General features: G+C 38.4%; 1 protein-coding gene across 6 annotated transcripts in view; it reads right to left on the minus strand.

Annotated features, from left to right (window-relative positions):
- The window catches only part of KCNQ1 (potassium voltage-gated channel subfamily Q member 1), a 408,236-nt gene that overhangs the window by 137,140 nt on the left and 247,701 nt on the right, over positions 1–23,395 (minus strand). Inside the window, exon 13 of one of the 6 annotated variants that reach the window (XR_010831794.1) lies at positions 14,198–19,571. The exons of the other annotated variants lie outside the window; for them this stretch is intronic. The gene's annotated coding sequence lies outside the window, so the exon portion shown is untranslated. The remainder of the gene's footprint in view (positions 1–14,197; positions 19,572–23,395) is intronic. 6 annotated transcript variants of the gene reach the window in all.

Consider the following 23,395-nt stretch of genomic DNA (forward strand, 5'->3'; position numbering starts at 1 on the left):
AATTTTTATTTTTTAATACTGTGCAAGAATAGCTTACCTTCCAATGGCAATAAAATGCAATGTGTGAATATTTCTGGAGGAATACTCAACAGGAAAATGTAGTGCTTAGCTCCTCTGAAACATGACACCCATTTACTTGCGTTAAGAGCAACATTCCTGCATGAAGTCCTCTCTCTACCCTTTAAGAAAGAATATGTGAAGATCATATCTAAATAGTTTACCCAAAAGTTTGGTCTGAATACAAAACAAAATGCATTGTTTCTATTCTAAAGTGCCCTGATGACAGAAGCCAGAAGACAAGGCTTATGGAAATTAACACCTACTATCACAAAGACTGAAGATTACACATCCAAAAAAAGCTATTCTAGCTCTGAAACAGCTTTGACTATTCCCCCACCACCACACACACACACACACACAAAGGAGTGAAGAAAGACTGATAACAGTTTCCATCTAACATTTATAATATTTAAACAACTAAGCAACCTCCCCTCCCCTCCAAGCAAATATAAACAGGCAGCTTCTCCTACTCCTCTCATCAAATAATACAAGAAAACATTTTTCCCTTGTAACTTTTCAAGTACATAAGCAGACAATTCTCTCCCATTACACACCTCATGTACTACAGATTTATACCAAACTATTTATTTACTATATCTAAGTAACACAATGGGATGCTATTCAGCAGATACACCCCAAGAGACCTGAATCACCAAGTACCTTCTGATGAATTAGATAAAATGGGACATGAAAACATCCTCCAAATCTAGCAAATCGAGATCCTTCAGCCTTATCAACTCCATCTTTTAACTGGACTTCTGTCACATTTACAGATTATTTATTATAATAAGGCAACTAACAAGCTAAACATTTTAAGCTTTGACTGAAGTGAGGGTCACTCATATTTCTCATGATAAAGTTACGGCATTGCTCTATACAGGTACTGTAAGGCAGAAAATGCAGGCAGATGCCTGAAGGCAAGAGTCTCCCTGCTCAGGTACACAGGAAGAATGGCTATCAAATGACATGGAAGAAGAGAGGGAAGGAAGCTGGAGATCCTTGCAGGATCCTTCCAGCTTGTGACATTCTGTGAAATGATATGGTCCCATCCACACATGAAGTGGGAGTCCAATGTCCAGTCACAAAAAACAAACAGCAGGTAAACAGGGAGAGAAAGATAACTGAAAGCTTCTTGAATGAAGGGAAAATGATTTGGGAAGATATCTAAGCACATGAATAGACTTACTTGATAGAGACTTAATTATGATCTTTGCTGAAATATGTTTAAAACACCATGAATAAAAAGTCCAATTCTGAGTGCAAGATATTCCAGAAAAAATAATATTCTGAGAACTACAGTTGTAGCTCTCCAGCTGTAGCTGAAAGTTTCAGTAAGCCAAATTTCACTAACTTTGTAGATTTAACTGTACCCCTGCCTACAGCAATGTTACACACTGCATTGTATCAGCTGTCTTCCCCTTTGGACACACTGACCAGGCATTCCTCCACCACTTGCCTACTGCAATTACATTGACTTTCACAGAGGTTGCACCTACTTCCAGATGTTAATGAAGAACTTTTCTGTCCTTAATGTATTCCAAACAAAACAGAAGCCAAAATGACTTGTTTGCTATTTATCATCTGTCTTTTGGGCCCATATTGACTCATACCCAAAATAAATAGTGATTTAAGTTCACGTGCTTGTCCATTATTGCAACAGTGGAAATACACAAGATTCTTACAGTGAATTTAGTATTTAAAAAAAAAAGTCTTCATCAGCCATAAATTGTTAATTAACATAAGAAGTACGAAAACAATAGGATACTACAACAATCACACAACTCAGTGACTCAGAAAACTCCTGGGAGCTAGGCAACATATATATGGGTGAGTAGTACCTGACATCAGCTTCCATGAAACATTTCAGTGGTTCAAGGCTGATATAATTTGTCGATGTAAATAAGCTGAAACATTTTTGTTCAGCTCTTTCTCAAGCAAAACAGTGACATTCTAAAAATCTTATACCTGCTTTTTTTCCCCAAGAGAAAAAACCACCAATTTTGCATACCCCAAATTTTAATCTGAAGTTATTCCACTCAATTCCATACATCTGTCTCTTGGTGACATTTAATTTTGTTTTCTGTGTCCATATTTTCAAAATATTCATTCATAAATAGTATGGAGTAAAAAAACATTCTATAATCTATACCTATATATAGCCTAAGTGTGAAAGAGTCACACCGTTTACAAAAAGGAACAATTGTCAAACAAAATGAATTACAGCCAACATGTATTTTCAAAGTGCTGCACGTACTACCTTGCAGAGGTCTGGAAGTACCAAGGGGAGTTTTTATAAAATATATAAATGGAGAACTTCTTTCCAGGGATTAATTATTAAGAGTATACAGATAAAGATAATTGGAATTCAAATGAGAATAGAAGAGCATACCAAATATATATCTTCTTATAATTGGTTCTTAAATACATAAATACAATAAAACCACTAGCACTGATTGAAAAATAACGCCTGCAGACATGGCTCTAGGACACAGAATGTGCAGAAATCCTTCCCTGCACATAGAGTCAGACATGTCTGAAGCAATGCATCGCTTATATTCAAAATAATATATGACAGAATGAATAGACCTACATTCCTCCACAGAAATTATTTTTAGCACTGAGATCATTTTTTTAGAACTATTTAGGTTTACAAAGAGGTCAATAAACCAATTACTTTGGGCAATGGTGCAAAGTAGGTACTAGTAAAGTAATTAATGCCCTTTTCATTGTTTCCACATCATGGAGTGTTAATAAACTGGACTTTTGTCACTATCCAGTATTTTCTTTACAACAAATTTCTTCGTTCAAATCCATCTTTTTTATGGCTCCCTGTTAACACTTTAAAATGCCAAACTAATTAGATTTGCATTTCAACTGTTAAGTCACAAGCTCTATTTTCATCTCTATTCAGACACTATTTTCTGATATTCCTAATGAGGCAATACTTTTATTTAAAGGTTGTGATCCTTTACGAGATTTGTAGTGGCTTATTAGTTATGTGGAGAGCATCTTTCAGGAGTTCCCATGTATATTGCTTAAGCATAGCACAGTGGCACACACATTAGTGATGAACACTAGCACACCATTAAATCCAAGACCTCCTATAACCTAGAGTTCATCTTTTTACAGGATCATCCTGTTCATAAACACAGCATTCTAATTATTCCCTTACCTCATATGACATTTTGAGTCATTTAATGCATTTTATTGGCTTGATCACTGCACTAGTTGAACATCCCATTTATCTCCAGGAAAGGTGAAGGGAAAAATCAGTGCTGGACAGTGTCAGCACTTCTGGCTATGAAGGCTGCTGGGCAGAAAACTGTGTTTTCCCCATATTTCATCTGAGCCCCGTATCTTCCCAGGGAGCCATCAATAAATACGCTACTCAGTAAGCAGACCAGTATCAAAGTCAGCAACCTACCCAAGTATTTTTATAGAGCCACCCACAGAAAAAAGGCTCACAATGTGTAAAATGCAACTTATCTTCAGCCCATTCAAAAACAGAAAAATAGAATAAGACAGTAATTCCTCTTCTGCAACATGAGCTAATGTGAATTTTTACTATGAAAGGAACAGAAGTAAGTATCTTGATCATCTGCTTTTGAGAAGGAAATTGCAACAGTAGGAGGAGCTCTTTTGCTGAAAACACTGAACAAATATCATTTAAGGAAATTTTCTTCCTGAAAACAAAACAAAACAACACAACACCCAAACACTAGAATTTCCTACTGAAGCTGCTACTACCGATTCACAGAGAGAAAATTTAACCAAGGGCACACTGATAACAAGGCTTGCACCCAGTGATATATATGGAACAAGAAACCCCACTCTAAGCAAGCAAGTCAACCAAACTGTAGGACAATGGGGCTTCTGCTGGTTCTTGAAGAAAACTCAGGAGTCTCTGCCATTGAGGCCTTTCATATGGTAAAGTACCATGCATGGCAGCATTACCAACTAAATCAACCATAATTATTCACTGTATCCCCAAATGATTCTTGTGCCTCAAAAACACGCTCAGAATGGGCCCTCCATCATCAGATGCTGAGATCCTACACATTGGAATAAACGCTGTGATGAATTAATATAGAGGCAGACCTGAGATCTGAGCCTGTATGTCAACTGTTTCTGAAGCCAGTGAGAATTATGCCTGTATCTTAAATGAAATTTTGGCCAATATGCATTTCTGGTTCTCCTGTTTCTGAGGAGCTTGCGGTGAAGAGAAGGAAGGGATAAGAGCCAAACATGCAAAATGCAGCCTATGTCACCACCTCTGCTTCACTCAGTGGTGAATGATTTCATTAGCTTGAAAATCTGGATCTGGAAGAAGCTTTGAAACCACTTACAGCCTTCAGAATTCCACCTGGGAGATAATTTGCCAAGCTGCTAAGTGGAGACAGAGCCAAAGTTCCTGGTTCAGCCAACCCAGCTGCATGGCAGGAGCCTCCTGCCAAGAACGTGGAGGTACGGAATTGCAAAGTCAGATATAAGACTGTGCAATTCCCACAACCATACACCCAATTTAAACCCCCGTGCTAATGTTGGTAAAAGGCCTTGAAGATGAAAAGTACTATGCACAATAAGTCCTAAGTAAAATTAATAAAACCAACACTTCATGAAAAGAGATTAATTATGCTATTACTGTTTGCACATGTGAGTTTTCCATAAAAGCAGAAATCTGGGCCCCAGTTCAACCAAGCAGTTTAACATATGTCTAACTTATAAGTACATGAGTAGTCCCATTTAAGTTAGCGAGACCACTCGTGCTTAAAAGTTAGGCATGTGCTTCACTGCTTGGGGCCTTGGGATTAGAGAGACAGGCACAAAGAGATGGGAACCTAACACCTCTTTAAGCATCTCAGTCCCAAACAGTAATGTGTTTTCTTACCTCAGAGGAACTTAACTACCTAGATACCGGTTTCTACCCATAAACGTCACCTACAAGCCTAAAATTATGTCACTATGCCCTGATTCTGTCCCAGAGGTGGGCATCTACCCCCTGGCCACATACTCAGGTAGACTAGTCCAGAGGTGTCCAGGTTTAAGGATGTGACTACTGGGTGAAATCTTGCTCAGAGCTTGGCTTTGAAAAGGCAGCATCAGCTCCTTCTACCACTTGCCAAATATTTAAAGCACTCACTTGGAAGGAGCAACACCAATTTCCCTTCACCTTTTCTTGACTTTCCACAGTACAAACAAAGCCCAATGGAGATGACTCCCATTCTACAACTGTCTGCAAAGGTTTTAACCACTCTGTTGAGTTTAAAGGGTGTCTGCATCAATCACCCTCTGGTGCAGTCATCTTCGAGGGATACGGTTAGATACCATTAAAATTTAGGAGAAAAAGGAAAACAGTGATGGAAAACTACTGTTAATTTAAGTTTTCAAACAACAGATGCTAATATATCCAATTTTGAGTGAATATTAGCCTTCAAGGAAATTGAAGGAAACAAAAATCTCTAGACAGTATCTTTAGTAATTCCCCCTGGAAATACCAGTTCTGCTATTCCTTTATTTTATATAGTTTTTACTTACTTGATGGCACAGTTAATGCTATTTGCACTTATGCCACTTGTTTCAATTGAAGATGAAATATAACAGCAACCGGAATATTATGGTCTGATCCTATAGTTTATGTTTCTAGGGGTATTTGTTACTTTTATGCTCTTCGTTCTTTAAAAGGTTGCTTGGGCTTCTCTTGAACGGTTTTCTTTGTAAGTTATATTTAAGGTGGAAAGCAAAAAGAGCTCAAGTCTTAAATTTTTCCTTCTGAACAATGCACAATAACTGCCCTTTCCTGTAGCCACAATTGCTGCAGAGAGACCAGGAGGAGGTTCTTTTTATTGATTTGCTTGTAATTGCCATCCTGAGAAAGAGACCCTACAACTGAATTTTCCTTCCTGGAATGGATTATGGATTATGTACTGGCACATGGATTCATTAAAACAGAATGAAAGGAAATTTCTCAGAGAAAAACCTCTCTTCCTTATTTTAGCAGTGCATATATTATTTCATGACACACAAAATCTGTCAGGCACTTGCTAGTGTTTCTCAGATAGAATATTGCCTACATTTTCAGGCAAATATAGCAGCATTTTTTTCAACATCTAAATAACCTGCAAATTAAATCTACATGATTGTTGACACTTGGCAGCCAGAGCTCTCTTTACTGCCTGAGGAATATCTGTTTTGCTTTGCATGCATCCTTCAAGCAACACAACTAAGTGCCTCAAAGAGCCTTAAAGAAATAATAATAGGAGAAAGAAGTAAATTCTGGCAGACAGAGAATATCTTTTTAGGCAAAGAAAATCTGCACATGGTGCTGTCTTTATATATATATAAAAAAAAGCCATTTATTGGGAAACATACCCCACTTTGAAAGAAAAATCTGGATAAAGTGAATACTACAGAGAAAGTAAATCACTTATCTTTCTGAATAAAAGCAATAGTTTTTGTTTCGTTTTGGTTTTAATTATAGACATTTTATATAGGAGTAAATCAAATGCTATGTAATGAAAACAAGAGCAAAGTAGCGGGGAAACTTGTGAATGTTGTATTTAACAGCCACGTAAAACACCTTTATTACTTGACGCTCTCTTGTGTAACTGCCATTGCTAGGTTTTTCTTCCTACATTTAATAATATCCACTTGCTAGTTTCCTTGGCTTTGACATTCTCTTACACACACATACATGTGGATACCCTCCTTCTAGCCAGCTCTGTGAGAACTCTCCATCTGGTCTGCAAACTGTAGAATTTCCTTTCCCATCTATCTCAGAAATATAGTCCCATGACCCACAGGTCACCATCTGCTCAGTTACACTGGCACAATGCCTAGTATGCTTGAGGTAATGCCACCATCCTTTCCTCCAATTGTAAACTCCCAACAAGGCAGACATCTACCAGAGTGTTTGCACACAATGAGGCAGCTCCCAGTGAGATTATAGTTAAGACACCACAGAAATTCCCTTCATCTACAGTAGCCTAGGATGTGGGAATGACCAAAGACACATGCAGTCTCTCTTGATCAAAGGTCATTCTTAGGAACAAAGCAGTCAGTGCTGATGTGTCCAAGATAGCATAATATAACACACACACATAATTGTGTCCAGCATGTGTGGTTCCCCCCCAGTTCCTCTCTTAATGATCTTTGCTTCACTCAGTATTCATTTGCGTACAATCTCCTATTCTCAGGATGCCCTAGAGCAGAACAAATTATACTAAACATAAGTGAAATCAAACAAAGTTTTCATTGAGTACCATTCATAACATTTACAAACACGTCTCTTGTGTTAACTTTCTCAGAAATAATTGGCAGGTTCAATTTTACACAACTAGATTTTTTTTTAAGGTGTACCTATGCAAAAGAGTAGCAAAAAATCTCACATGACTTATTAAGATTAAAGGAGAAATTGATATCATTTTTATATTAACAATAGTAGATAGGAAAATATATCATTTCACCAAGTTACACAATGTATGTGCTAAGACACTTTTCACTTTTTTTTTTTTTACAAGTCTTGTTAGATATAAAAAAACTATGAATGGATGTTTGCCAGTTCCTGCAGTACATATTATTGCTAAAAGTTTTCTTTTGAAGTATTCCAACATTTTAAGTCCAGAGTAACTGCATTTGCTTAGGTGGAATCAGTCCAGATTTATATACTTACTCACTAACAACCATTAGAAATCAGAATTCAGTCTTCTGAACTTCAGATAAACACTAGCTTTCTGCTTTTGCATCAGTTTCAGCTTATAGCTTCAATAAATGCCTTTTTGCTTGTCAATATATGCTGGGCTTATGCTAAAGAGATAGGTCCGTTAATGAACAGAGAAGTGCATTTGCAATTTACCTCTCTGTTGTATTCGACTTTTCCATCCCCCTAGTCAGAAACTCCATGCAATTTTCATTGTATGCTTATCTGCAGCTCACTAGCTAGCAAGTGCCTTGAAACAGCAATAAGTCAAAAGACCATTGACATAACAAAACTGAAAAAGGCCTTTTTCTAAAACATTGTGCAATTTGTAGTGTGTGCTTCTCCCTAAGCTATCGTTTCAGCTTCATTACTCAACTACGCAGCACTTTGTTCAGGTAACATTACACTGGCAGAGTCATTTCAGCAACATTATGCTTATTAATCTTCAAGAATGTCAGAGCTAAAAATAAAATCCAAACAGTGTGAGAATCTAGGCAGGGTTACGACAGCATTTCTCAAGGGATCAAAATGTCATTACTTTTACGCCTTAGAGGGAATTTCCTTCACAGCCCTTAAATCTCGCAAGAGAGGTCAGACCTAGCCATACCTGGTTTTGTCTGTACAGCTAAGCACATTTATAGGGATGATGCCAAGCTTCAAGGACTTTAGCCTGGATTCAGCCCACGCAGCTCAAGTGGGTTTGGGTGACAATATATATCAAGGAGACAGCCAGAAACTCTCTCCCTTTTTATCTGCAGGAAAACAATCTTTTTATCAAAATAACACAAAAACTTAGGTCCTTCTTTGAGCATCCCTTGATATCACTAGGTACTACCAGGTCGGTGATTTACCCAACACTCATCCATGTTTTTCATGGGGAAACACCTCTGCCTTTCTAACTTGGGTTTAGCCACAGCAAGCTGCCCATGCTGCAGGGCCAGACGCAGCTCCAGGGCTTCTCGACACTTTGGTTTCCAGGAGGTGGCCTCCAGCTTTTGTGAAACAGGGAACAAAGCTGCTCACAGTGACCTGTTTCTAAGCCGAGTACTTAAATAAATTGACTATTTTTGGTAATCCAAATAAATATACACTTACTTTGGTGTCCTAGTACCTTTGAAATGGTCTAAAATCAGAATACTTGGCAGAAGCATGGGTTATCAGAGAGACAGAGATGGAGCTGTTGGTATTTGTAGATATGCATGTATGAGATTCACCAAACACTAAGGAATTACAAAAAGCCTTCTTTCCTGGAAAAGAGCTGCAAATTAATTCACTTTACTCTTAGAACCTTTTCCTTATTATATATTTGGAGTTAACTGCTGATTTTGCAAGCTTAGGTACACGTTATTTCTCAACTTCTCCTAGTGTTTTTGCATGCAACTGGACTGCATTTTCTCCTCTTCATGCTGGTTTGCTAAATCTCCTTATTAAATTTAAATTAAAGGGCAAAGTCACTGAAAGTGACTGGCTACAGTCTTCCTGTTTTCTGCATCATTACTTGATATTCTACATCCACGTGTCAGAGAACATAACGAAGGAATTCACATGGGCTATAAAACACCATAGGATGAACTTCTGTGACATTCAAATAAAATCACATTGTAGGCATACAAGCATTAAGCATCTATTTGCAACAATTAATATAGGAAATAAACTTAAAAAAAAAATCAAATTGCAAAGGCTGGATATGACAAAGCCTCCGAGCAGAATTTCAGAAGGAACCACACTTTGGAGCATGACATAGATGCACATTCTCAAATACAGGCTCAAATACAGTGGTTCCATGCCACTGTGCACTTCTCTGGGAAGTCTGTTATGGAATTAACTTATTAAAAGACAGGTGACCAGGCAGAGCTGAAAGACAGCTGAAAGGTGAAATTTATTTTTTCCTGGCTCAGTGTGTTTATATTTTGCCTCACTTAGACCATTCCAGTAATGTTGGAATATAAATGTAATGTACAAGTACAAGACCAGACCAAATGCTGATTAAGTGTCTTAGATCCACAGCTTCATGTATGAGCTAAGCTTGGGTCAGAAATGCCAAGTTAAATAGTGGCACAGCTCTTATGAAATAACTTGTGACTTGAACAATCCATAAGGAATCAATAACAAATTAAAACCAGTCAGAAGCAGTGAGATGAATAAATGAATCATTCTTTCCAAAACAAACCTAATAGTAAAGTTCATTTGTCTATCAGGAAATTAGTGTTGTATTTTTCAAAAGTGCTAAATTACTTTTTAAAGATAACTTAAAGCTGATACTGGAAAAAGAGCAGTTAAAAGGCAGTCTTCCAAATTGTTTCATTCTTACTGGATAGGTAAAAGTAATATGCGTATGCTTGTATCTCATTCTTCAAAAATGGGTAGAAAATCACTTTGTTTCATTTTTGAAAGGTTTGTGCAGCACATCTTTCCCAAGAAGCCTCCTGGAAAAGGTTCCAAAGGATTTGGGAAAGATCAGAAAATAATGTAATTGTGGTTGATTCTGAACCAGTAACTGAACACAAAAGACAGCTGGAAAATGGGCAAAAATTAAGATCTTTGTTATGCAGTTACAGCTGGAAATTTATTTTGGTAAGAATCAGAGTTAACAATTTTGAAATTTTAGTCAATTCCTGGAATTTCTGCTAAGAACAAAATTTTTGTTCAGATTTAAAGGAGTACAATATTTGGTTATTCCACATTAAAATGGCATTGAACTCATTTTAAATGCTTGTGTGTTGAAAATTTGAGAAGGAAAAAAAGGAAAGGCTTCAATAAAGGATTTCAATAGCAAATTGTTCCTAATATTCTTTAGCTTTTGTACTAATTAAATATGCCTTAATTGAGATTAATTGCATTCCCTCTTTGAAAAAAAATATCTGAATGGTACAACTAAAATCATTTTTAGCCATTAAGCAACTGCTTGGCTTGCTGGCAGAGGTCACGAGAGCTCATTAAAAGAGCTTTGACGTCCTTTCACGTTATTACACCCAGAGAGAAACAAAATAAACCCAGTCCTTAGATTAGCTCTACCACATCTCACCCGAACTGTTCGAGCCGTGCAGATTTGTGCAACCAAAGATCAAGCCCCCAGGGCTCAAACCCTCAGCATAAAATTCAGAAATAAGCTTCATGGAATACACTGCAAAGTGTGCCGTTAAGCAGCTGTTGGCTTTCTGCTCCAGTGCTGCACCCTGTTTCTTACTACTGCAGAGAAAATGCTAAAAATGTTTACACTAAAGAGTTTACTCAGTCGAAAACACTGGCTTTCCAATGCTATTTTTCTTCCCAGTCCTGCATTGAATACTTTCTATAAATATTTTTTTCCTCCAATTAACATGTGTTATAAGAGCAGCAGAAAGATCGTAAATTATTGTAGCTGTAGGCTTTCCAGTTTAATTTATTACTGAAAAGTCACGAGCGTTGCTTTGCAAATGCCAGCCTGTGAATCTGTAAACCTAGGAAATTATGAAGTAAGCTGGTCGCTTTTCCCTGAGGTCAATTAGAAATGACACCAGCAGCCTTCTCTGTGACCTGCTGAGATTTATAGCTTACCACGTTAGGGCTATGGCTCAGCCAGGAGATTAAGATCAGAAAGCACCTGGTAGACTGTCATCAGTTAAGGCAGGCTGGACTCATGGCTTCAGGCTAAAACGTGCACAGGAAAAGAGGTCGTGTCATGTAGCCTTTGTTTTCACCATGGCAAGGCACATGTGTAAAGCACCCTGGGCTAACACAGCGCTAATATATGGGCACTGGACTGTCCTGCAGCGGGAACAAAGGCAGAAAGGCAGCAAATTGGTAAGACTTTCTTCCCTATCTCTACTAAAGTTGCCTCTGAAGATACTTGCTTCTTGCCGAGGCGTCATGTGATTTGCAAATCTTTTACTTTATTGCTTTTTCTTTGTTATTTTTACAAGTGCAACCATTGGCTACAAAATGCCTCACCCCAGAAATCCTCACAATTTAGGATAAAAATTTGATTGCTTTACTCTGCTGTCAGAGTCTCGTAAGAAAACAAAAAAGGTTGTGCTTTTTCCCCACTCATAAATATTTTATAATTTTGGGAGAACAATAGCCTACAAGGTTAAAGTTCAGGTCTGTAGTAGTCAACAAGATCCTTGCAAGACAATGAAAGGGAAAGTTACCCTTTGTTTTACAACAACTTCAGCAACAACTGCACCGAGGCGTTGGAAGCTTACAGACTTCCCATTGTATTCCAGTCATTGGTGCAAGCTGCCCTTCTTGCAGCTCTGATGAATGGTGTTTGTAATGGAGGGCTGCTTGGCGTGCCTGAGAATGGCAGGTGTTTGGATCCATGGCAGGTACTCAACAGGGCCACAGAGAAGAAATAGCACACAGGTTAGAAAGTGAATGTCATTTTCTCAAGTGGGAGCAAAAAGAAATATTTACTTAATTTCTTCTCTGGTAGGCAGGTCCAGGTAGGGCAACCAGACAGTAGATTGTGGCTGGGTCTCAAACCAACCTCAACTAGAAGCAAAATATTTCAATGCCTAAGTCTCGCTGTCTTAAAAATGGGGGTCGAAGGAGCCATCTGACATGGTGCTGTGAGGCGTAATTACTGTTCAGAAGGCTATTTATAAGCAGGGTAACTGAAAACTCTGCATAAGCAATTACTTGATGCGGTTACTTTTGAGGAGTCAGTACAACAGGTAAATTCTGTCTCCATCTTCTCTGTCATTTACAGTACAAAATTAAGCCCTCTAAGCATCCTATCAGAGGATTTACTAACTTAAGTCACAGTGTTCTTCATTCTGTTATTCTCTCTTGGTCTAAAAACTCATCAGCAATAACTCCAGTCATCAATCTGAACATTAGACTGCAGTACTTATCCACCAGATTAAAAGACACCTTCAACATGCCACGTACCCAGAAGCGATAAAGAACAAACTTCTGTTTGCAGCTTCTGATTTGTGGATGTCCCTTTGGAGCCAACAATTTTTGTGGACACAATTTCTCATTTCCACAGCAAACCTTTAGGCTCTCACAGTTTGGACAGTTAAGAGTTATTCTTGTAGTTGTACGCGGACAAAAAAAAAAAAAGGCAAAAATGGTTCGTTCTGTCCTTTTTATAATATAAAATATTATAGCGAAGTTACAGGCTTTCCTACAGGCAAAGTTGAGAAAGGTACAGCTGCAGCAATGCCTGCAGCATTCATACAGAGTGACTTTACCAGCTGTTTGATTGGACAAACATCTGATAATATGCCATGAATAACAGATATATAAGCACAGAGCATGGTACTTTTGCTGTTCATTCACCTCAACTGTGAGCATCAAGCTTCCATTTCCTATCTTTACAACTGTTCAATATGAACTTAAACTACATTTAGAATATTACTTTTTCCTTAAGATTTTATGTTTCTCACTTTGCATTAAATCTCTCCACAGTAACCACAATCATGATGAAATTGCAATCTTTTCAAATGTTTCAAGCTGTTACATCTATGTCTTCCATGGGATTGGAGAAGGAATAAAGTCAAATAGCTCTTCTCCTGCTGCAGCTTCTCCCAAGTGATACAGTCCAGAGACTAGCTTGCTGGCATTTGTTATTATAATCAACTTTCCATAGCTTTTACCAAGGCATAATCCTTAGTATATGTTTAACTAGCACAGATAGATTTTCAAGCCTTACAGCATAAAACAAGTGCATAGGGTGTTATGCATCATCAAGAATGCAGTGGATAATGTTCAGTTATCCACTTCTTTTCTACTCCAATTCCATCCCCTTGGATGCTCTGAACTCTTTTTTGAATGACCCCAGTGTTTTAGTCTTAATAACCTTCACAGCAGTCCATTCCAAACATTTATTACTCCTGGGTTAAAAAGTATTGCTCAGCTACATCTGTTCTTAATTTGCTTTTGTAAAAGTTTTTTTTTTTTTTTAAATGCAGTATTTTCAATGGAAGAAATATACCTAAAAGCTCTACTTAGTGAAAAAATTACACAGGCCAATGCATGTAAAAGGGTGTGGCAAGCATGCCTTTTGTCAGAAGGCCTAATTAATGGGCATTGGCTGATATTAAGAGCTTGCGGGCTTTCTTGCCAGAGAAGTGTCTGTCATTTCTGTGGCTGTCCTTCACTAAGAAGTTGATATACACACACACACAAATGAAAAAGTTCATGCTGGGAATCCTACTGTTTCTCTTATGTAAGTACATGAAGCACAAGATATCTCAGAGACGTTCATCTCTTTTCACTTGCATACATACCACAGCCAGCATGTGGCAGACAGCTCTGGTGCTGCAAAGATCCAAGGGCAGGTAGGGATCCTGCAGCTCCAGCACCATGCACTTTGGGCAGCTACACAGACCATAAGCAACACTGGGGAATCTGTTGAAAATTAAAGTCCCTGAAGGTGTATTAATAACGCTACCCTGAGCTGTGACAGAACAGGTTGTGATTTATGTACAGCCAGCTTTGCACCTACTTGCTCACCTAGTTTTAATCCAGAAGGTAATCCAGAAGGTGTGCTCGTTGCTGTACTGGGGACTGGAGAAGTCTCTGAGCAGCTCAAGGAGCCACCTTGGCGCTCCTTTCCTCCTGGAGTACCTGGAAATAGTCATCTTTTTTTCAGCTTTGGCAGAGCTGTGCAACGATAATTCTTGGGCACAGTCACACACTGAGATTTGCTGCAAGTTACCTGATTTGGTCCTATCGTAGGCTCCTGTGTAAGCTTTAATACAAGGAGGGGAAAAATCCCAAACAAAACCAAAGTTCCTGCTAAGTAACCAGGCAAAGCCAAGAAAAGAGTCACACACATTTTCTGTCATTTCACACATCATGATTAAAAATGGCTCCTGCTTTTCTCTGACCCACTGTTTAAAAGAGCTTTTTTCAATGCTTCTTGGAGCAAAAAAGACTCCATGCCCAGTGAGAAGGAACTTTATGAAAGTTCACATCAATCGACAGCAGCAGCAGCAAAGCAAACCGTGCTCCATCTTGCTTCAGTGCCCTTCTGGCACTGCTCTGATTGCAGCGCAGACAGTAAACAGTAGTGTGTTTGTGTGCAAATAGCATTCTCCTGAATGATGTCTGCACCTGTGTAAACTGACATCAGGATCTTTCTCTAAAATTCAGTTTATTTAAGGAGTTCACAAGAGACACCTGTTCCATGCACAGGCACAAATGACATCCAGTGATCTGAAAAATAGGATGGGGGGCCAGGGAGGAGGGCAAAAGCTACTTGAAGGGCTCTGTATGCAGGCATGTTTATATCTCCCAGGCTTATACCAGACAGCTGCTGTTGCTTTAATTGCTGATCCTCCTGGTCTAAGCTGGTATTTGCAAAATAAAATACAACCACACCGAGTTTTAAATACTGGAGTGGTGAAAACAGATATCTGGAGAGCTAACCAGGAGGACTGGAACAAGCAACGAACAGCCTTGCCCTTGCTGCGATCTCTGAGAACAGCCCCCGGCCCCCAGACACTGTAAAATAAAGACAGATAAAGCCTGAGCCTGGTGGCTCACACAGGAGCTGCCATTGAAGATTTTCCAGTGTTTTCCCCTTCACTCACAGTGGCTGTACCCTGTTTTTTTCCTATGTCCTTGTACAGCTGGCAAACTACCTGGGCTTTTGGTCACCCCCCCTTTATTATTTTTTTTTTTGAGAATGGGTACAGTAAACTGAAGATTCTGTCTCAATAGCCATCACAACTGCTCTCTGAGGACATTGCCACCATTCAGGACACCTGCCTCAGAGACAATAAAGCAGGAAAAAGTCTATTTCTACTTTGCAGGGAATGCTTACACAGAAGCTGCTTACTTCCCATTTCATTGAGAGCATTTTAAAGAAAGCAACATTGATATTCACAATTGCTAGCCATCTGCTTTGTTTTGTTTTACTTAAGTAATAGTTTGAGAAGTGTTAGAAATGGTTTTTTTTTTTTTTTTTTCAAACTCATTGTTAAGACCTCAGTTTGTCAAGCGCAGTAGTCTGAAAATGACGTAAGTATGGATAATTACCTGGAAAATGGAAAAAATGGAAATGGAAAAAAGACAAAATTTCTGCCTTCATTAACAAGTAACAAACTAACAGGCAGATATTCTCCATACCCTATTACCTGCCCTACCCAGACAGGGAGCATTAGGCAGCAGGCCTGAGCCCCAAGTGAAATGCAATACTTTTTAATAGAGGATTAATGAGACAAGATGACTTAGAGAAATCCAATCCGCTACTATCAAAACTGGGGGGAAAAAAAGCTGGAAAGACATGGTCTTTTAAGGAAGGTCAGGTGGGAAGGACAAAGACTTCCAGATAAACGTGGCAAACAGTGCGGGATTAATTGTCACCTCTTGAGAGCTGCTGGCTAAGAGACAGAGACCACAGCTGCAGGAGCCGAGAGACCCAGCAGTGGAGAAACTGAAAGAACTCAGGCAGATGTTCAGAAGCACTATGGCAGGAAAATTAAGTAAAACTGAAACATAGCAAGGTGAAACTAGACAACAAAATGTGTTTAAAAGGAGGAAATCAGTCATTTTGGTGCCATGATTTTGAAAATTAATAGAACGCACACAAAGCAGTGGCTTGAGTTACAGTGTACAGCGTCTAGCTTTTATAATACAACTGTCAGAACAGTTAAATCTAGAGGAAAAAAATGGATTTGTGCCTTTAGACAAAAACCGCCTTCCTGCCAAAAGAACCACCTCGTTCATTTCCGTGAAATAACTGCATAAATCAGCTTTGTACCTTATCAGGACTAGGCATCCCCAGAACACTGAAACCTTCTTGCCTCCTTCTGCTATCAACAATTTTGCTTTTCAAAAGGTAATATAGACTGTCTCCATGTGAAGTAAGCAAAATGCAACAAGACAATCAGAAGCTCATTCTAAAGATTATCAAATGTATCTATTTTTGTCAAAAAAGCACAAGACAGTTCACTATCTAAGTCCCTTCCTTGGTGATAATGAAGACATCCTGGAACAAAGCATCACTAATGTTTGAACACTGAATTTTACTTCAATGAATTTGAATGTTTTCATTTTACAAGTTATTTTGCCCATTGCACTGGATTAACAACTACATCCTCTTGAGGTTTCAGTGCTGTTCCAATGTCACACCCAAGTCCTTTCAAGACACCGTGCTCTCCAGAACAGAGTCATCCCCTTAAATCCTAGCTCTGTTCCCCCTCCTGGTAAGCCAGTCCTCTGTCTCCTCGACAATAATGATGAGAGGTAGGCACACAACTATTTCTTAATCACTAGGAAGACTGTATCCCCAAAACATCAATAACAGACACAACCAAAGTATAACAGTGAAGATCCTCAACTAACTTTACAGCGTATAGGGATGCTAAAAGAAAATGCTTTAGAAATGAACTCTGAAGTGTTCTTTTTCTGAGTCTGGCTCCATCTTCCCAGCTCTTCCTCCATAGACATGGTGATGAGATACCTTTGAGCCCTCTCTTCTCCAGCCTGGCCAGGCCCAGCTCCCACAGCCCCTCCTCAGACAACAGACACTGCAGCCCCTTCATCATGTTTGTCACTTTTCACTGGATCACTCTGCTATGTCCATATCTCTCTTGCACTGGGGAGCCCAGAACCAGGCCCAGCACTCCAGACACGTCTCACCCATGCTGAGTCAATGGGAAGGTATCAACAATGCACTTTACAACCCCCTAGGACTGCCTGGGCCCTGTTGTATCGCCCATTCTGCAGAATTAAAGCTCTCCCAAGGGCCAGGACCTGGAAAAGTGAGGCATTTTCCAGCTGTCCGAAGAAGGCTTCATCTGTTCCTTGCTGGCAGGCAGCCTGTCCAGACACCTACAAACGCACTGCCCACGTTGGTCAAACACAAACCTCGCCATCCTGCCTTAGCCTCCCTGAAAAGCCTACAGAGACATTGCAGCCCTCCAGCCCTGCAACCTATCCCACCACGTCTTGGTGACCTCAAGGAGATCACAGCCTTGCAAGCAGACTCCTCTGAGAACCAGTTGACACTTTCTGAATGGAAGCCCTAAGCTGCCAAATGGGTATTGTATTGAATTAGCTGAAAACAAACACCCCAGAAGGCATACTTTTCAGCACCAGATCCTTAATTATCCTCTGCCAACATAATTTTCTGATAGAACTCCAGAAGATTTCTTTTTTTTTTTTCTTGAGAGTTAACTATGGCCATAAAAATACAACAAAATACAGTAGAAAGATGTCTGTTCCTCATGAAAAGTAACTCCTCATAATTTGTCTGGAGGGCTGTGCCCCGACATCACTGAACTACACTACCGTCATGCTGTACAAAGTGAGAACCCAGAACCAACAATTCACTCACAACTTATATATTAACAACAAGATTATAGCATGAAAAAAGACCAAGCAGATTAACTGCTTTTTAATTGGGACATACATTCACGATAACACAGCTCTCTTTGCAAGGATTCAGCCCGCTAAATGCTCACAGAAACTGAAGACAAAGTTCCGTTCCTTTGTCTTGCGCCAAAGAAAAGGCTTTGACACTTTTGCTGTGATTTATTTTTTTTTAAACATGCAGAATTGCCCAAGTAAAGTACAGTTCCACAGAAGGAGACCATCTCCCTCTGGAGGATATTTTAATTATTAGAGATGACAACCTAAAGAACACCAAGAATCTTAGAGCTCGTCTTAGTGCTTCACATACAAACCCTTTTGTGCCTTGTCAATTTTAACACAGTTTATTGGGAAGTTCAATCTAACCCAGATGTTTGCTGACAGAAATTTTACAGGTGATGACAAGATTCCATTAACTCAATGCGCATGATTTTAGTTAATGGGAGTTTCTGAGAAATCTCATTCTATGCTCCTGGCCCTGTATTCTCTTATAGTACTGTGAGAAACCTCTTTACCGAGGCAAAAGACAAAAACAATGTTTGCTTGAGTTACATTTATCTACTTAACATGTATTTTGTCTCAAAGTGTCAAACAGACATATTATGTGATGGTTTATGAAATAAACTGTTAGTCTGACAGCCAGACTAGAAATAAAAGTATTTACATGCTTAAAGATGCAGACTTCAACAGCTGGTAGGATTTATAAAACCACTTAAGCAAGTCAGATTCTTCAGTTATTGAAAGCTGCTCGCTCCTACTGGACCAGCACACATTTCGCACAAATTGCAAACTTCTCCAGTCCTCAGGAAAAAGAGCAAGGGGCTGAGTGGGCAAAGATACTGCACCATTTCCTAATTCTTATAGAAGGTTCCTCCAGATTCGAGTGGAGGTCATGTCAAATTGAAAAACAGAAACCACTGAATCCCTCCTATGCATACATGAAGACTTTTTTCTTTAGAGTTGTTAGTCCAGCCCCTTTCATAGAACCACAGAACCATTTAGGTTGGAAAAGACCTCTAAGATGATCAAGTCCAACCAATTTAACTGGCATTAATTTAATAGATATTTACTTTGATAAGATTTCTCTGCTATTTAGCACATGCAGTTAGTTTTGGAGCGTGTGTGTGTGATGGTTTAGTTTTCCATTTCATATCTGACTTGAATGTTCAGGCTAAACAGTAGCAACCAGTCCGTCAGGGAATCCTTTACTTGGGGCTGGACCAGCCTCCATGTACATGCTCTGTTCAAAGGCTTGGGCTGTGAGGGGCACACAGAACTTCTGAAAACAAAAGGTTCTCTTATTATCTCAATTCAACTCAATATATCAAAAAAAAAAAGATATTATTAAACTTTCAGTAATTATGAGTGTCTATTTTTGTCAAACATACAGAATATATGCCTGATATCAAAAACAATACAGCCACTTCCCTTGAAGTGTACATCGTCTCTTCCACTGTATGTTCCTGTTCTTCATCCTCCTCCCTGACCTTCTGAAATATCCTTATCACTGCAATGAGATATGGCAATTTATGCATTACAATCAGGTCAAGACATTTTGATTGTTTATGGCACAAGGCCAGGCAAGTCATTATTGGACTGCAATACACGGCAAAGCAAGTTTCATCGCTGAAATGGATGATGGAAATGAACACAGGAAAATGAAAGCAGAAGTACTAATTTAAAACTGTCTTTTAAGCCAGCTAGGAATTCTTATTGTGTCTTGGAGCACTTAAACAAATGGATGGTGGCGCAGAAGAGACATTGAGAAACAACTTTTTAATAAAATAATGAAACAAAAAGTAGTTACCATCTTTAAAATATGTGGTCTATATCAACCACACATGTACATCAGTCACAAGGAAATGAAGCACAAGAAATGCATCTTCTTAAAGAGTGTTGACTTTTTTTTTTTAAAAAAAGCAGGAAATTCAGGTTCTGGTGATTGCAAATCTGATATTCAAAGCGATCACTAGAGCACACCTGATTAATGGGTTAGGTTTAACTGTCACTGAGAATTTCCTTGATTTAACACCATTTTATTACCATTTATTTTACGTTTCATTATATTATCTCATGGGTGCAACACTATAAGTCATTTTCTGGACCATTATTCTTTCACATAAAAAGGAGAAGTTCTTCAACGTACAGTATCTCAGAGAAACAGATTATCTCATAACTAACTCTTCCACCACCCCATAAATTACACGGACATTATGAAGAAACTGTTTCAAATGCACGGTAAAGGTCAAACAAATAACTTGCTCTCAGACCAAGCCCTCTTACCTCCAGTCACTGCAAATTCAGTTAAAGTTGAGGAAAAACACTCGGGTGAAGAAGAAACCCTAACTTTTATCCCTGCCTTAAGTCTGATGACATGCATAGCTTTTTTTTTTTAAGCCTGAATTTTGATGGCCATGGAAAGCTGGGCTACTGACACTTATTATCTGACCTTCTTCCAACTATGTGGAGTGAAAAGTGCTTTTATGAAATAAAAACTAGAACACTCATTGTAGCCCCTGGTTTCAGGATTATGCCTTTAATAAAACATCTATATATATATATATACATATATAGTGAAATTTCTCAATAAAATCATAGGAACTGGAAGCCCTGATTCATAAGTTGAAACCTAATTTTCTGTGCCAAATGGAACACGAATATACACTATCAGAACCACTCAATGATAATGCAATGCTTCAGTATTATTTGTGCATGAGACTACTGTTTCCCAAATTGAAGCTTTCTATGTAAAGACCTTAGCAGTACAAACTCAAGGTGAAAAAAGAATAGGAAGCAACAAATGACACATGACTATGGACAAATACACAGGATGAATCTCCATCCTTTCATGATCTTTAACTTTTGGTAGGAATATCTTCTAATATGCCAAGGGAAGACAAGGAGTCAAAAAAGTGAAATTTAAAAAGAGATTAGAGGAATGTTCAGAAGTGATTTCACAGTCATGTCTTACCTTAAGCCAAATAAGGCATTAGTTTTTAATGAAGAATGCATTTCAGCCATTTAAATATATATCTATATAGCTGTACGTAGCAACTCCTGTTGCTGTTTTTGTACACACTGCCCTGCTCCTCTCACTTTTTTCCCCAGCACTTTCTAAAATAGGGGGAAAAAATGTTTTGTTCTTAAAAGGCTGAACAAAGTTTTCTGTGGGTGACGTTTTGAATAAAATATGCTCCTGAATATGTGCAGATGACTTTTGGTATCTAACTGTTGAGAATACGGGCATACAACATGCAAGAATTCACTTGGTAAAGGATACTTCAGCTATCCATTAACAATTTTGCACCTCTTAAGCGGTAAACATAGTGGTCATTTCACAATTCATAACTCACTATGGCTGCCCCATTTAAATTAAACATATCCCCAAATCCTGCCTCAGGAAATAAGTTGCTAGTTCAGTTAGTTTCTGAACAGCTTAAGTATATCATTAGTATGAAAATGATCCCTTTTTATGAGGTGCCGTTATTTCATAGGATATACTTAATGTTTAGGAATGTGTACATCATATACTGAAATTATGTACAACATATAATGAAGCACATATAAAATTGCAGTAGCACTAGGGGAACCGCTGCAGTTAAAACTCTGACAGGCTCTCCTTTATAAACTTATATTTCAGTAATAAAGAATTCCAAGATGAAATCTTTAAAAAGAAAAAAAAATGGAGGATGTGGGCTACAACTTATGTTTTCCTCATACAGCAGCAAAGAAATAAAAACGCAAACAAAATATCTGTCCTTATTCTGTGGTAATTTTCTTGTTGGACAGCTAAACAAAGTGCTTTGAAGGTTACAAAATTTACAGTTCCTGGGCATGAAAATATATATAGATAGGTACAGATATATTTACCATCTGTCATAAACAGAAGTCTGCTTGTTGCTGTGCTTCCTTAAAAGAACATATTGTGGGGAACTGGGGCTATGATTCCCTGTTATTCCAAAAGAAAACATTTCCACCTTTCACTAGTTCTGTAGAGATAAGCAATTTCATCTACAAAAAGATGTCTCCGAATACTTGTATCATAGCTTTGGTTGCATGTGTACGTATCTGATTAATTGTAATCATTTCTACATTTACATTTTAATGAACATAAGCAAGATGTAAATATATAATATCAGGTGGAAAAAGACAAAGAATGTTTAGAAGCTGACTGCATGCTTATAGGTATAGGTATTTCTCATTTGTGTTATAACTGAACATGCATGTCTGTTACTTTCAAAGATACAGCTCAAGACACCTTAACCATATCACACAAAAAGTTACACCTTCCAGTGCACAGACAAAAGTTAATTAAAAGAATCACTGACTAGCTTGGAGTAATTGTAGACAATCTCCTTGCAAAGCAGATTTTTGTGCAATGACTTAAAGTCACTCAATTAAATGCATTTGCACCAGAAACGTATAATTTGAAAAAAACATCTGCACATCTGATGTCAAAACCAAGACTATTTATGCCGTAGTACATTGGAGAAATTGTTCCTGCCTACGTAAGGATTGCCCCCACAGTGTTTCCAGGGTCAGCAATTTGCATGCAATTTGCATCAGACCTCAACAATTAAATATTTTGCTGAATCAGCTGAGTGGAGAGAAGCAGGCTACCCTGAACTTACACGGGGTCAGTTTCCTTAAAAGCCTTATATTGTTTGTTTTCTCTCTGTCCTTAAATACTATATTACTAAAAACTACCTGTATGAAGTGAAATATGTAACACATTTCCAAGCAGGAAGAGGACACTGCAGTGGCCTACAGGTCTCTTAAGATTTTGGGGAGGGAAGAAGCCTTTCATATTCTAAACCATTAAATCATTTTCAGATTCTTTTTTTCAAAAGTAGAAATGTTATTGCTCCCTCAGCAATCCTGATTTTAATAATTCATTCATTCTTACAAAGTCTTCCATAACAGAATCTCTGAATTTCCAAATACAAATTCCCACTTGTCTTGCCTGTTTATAAGCTAAGTTTCAGAGACTAAGTGGGAATTGCTAGGTAAGTTATTATATGCTCAGTTTTATATTAAGTTATACTGGAATGTGAAGTTGCTTACAAGATTCAGATTTCCAGAATCTAATCGGTGTTTTGTTCCAACTGTTTCTCTTTTGATTATAACACTTACACAGCACTCAGCAGTGGGCAAAACCAAGCTGCCTTTAACGTTCTCCACAGCTTTTTCAAGCAGGAAAAAGCTTGTTTCTAATGCTATAAAAGGGGAAAAGTGCCTACATTAAGACAGTTCTAACTAACTGAAGAGGAGATCCTGGAAACAGTCCTGAGCAATCATCATCTTGATGGTATTACCTACAAATTCAGCCAA

The sequence above is a fragment of the Anser cygnoides genome, chromosome 5 (assembly GCF_040182565.1).
Source record: "Anser cygnoides isolate HZ-2024a breed goose chromosome 5, Taihu_goose_T2T_genome, whole genome shotgun sequence".
Taxonomy (NCBI): Eukaryota; Metazoa; Chordata; class Aves; order Anseriformes; family Anatidae; genus Anser; species Anser cygnoides.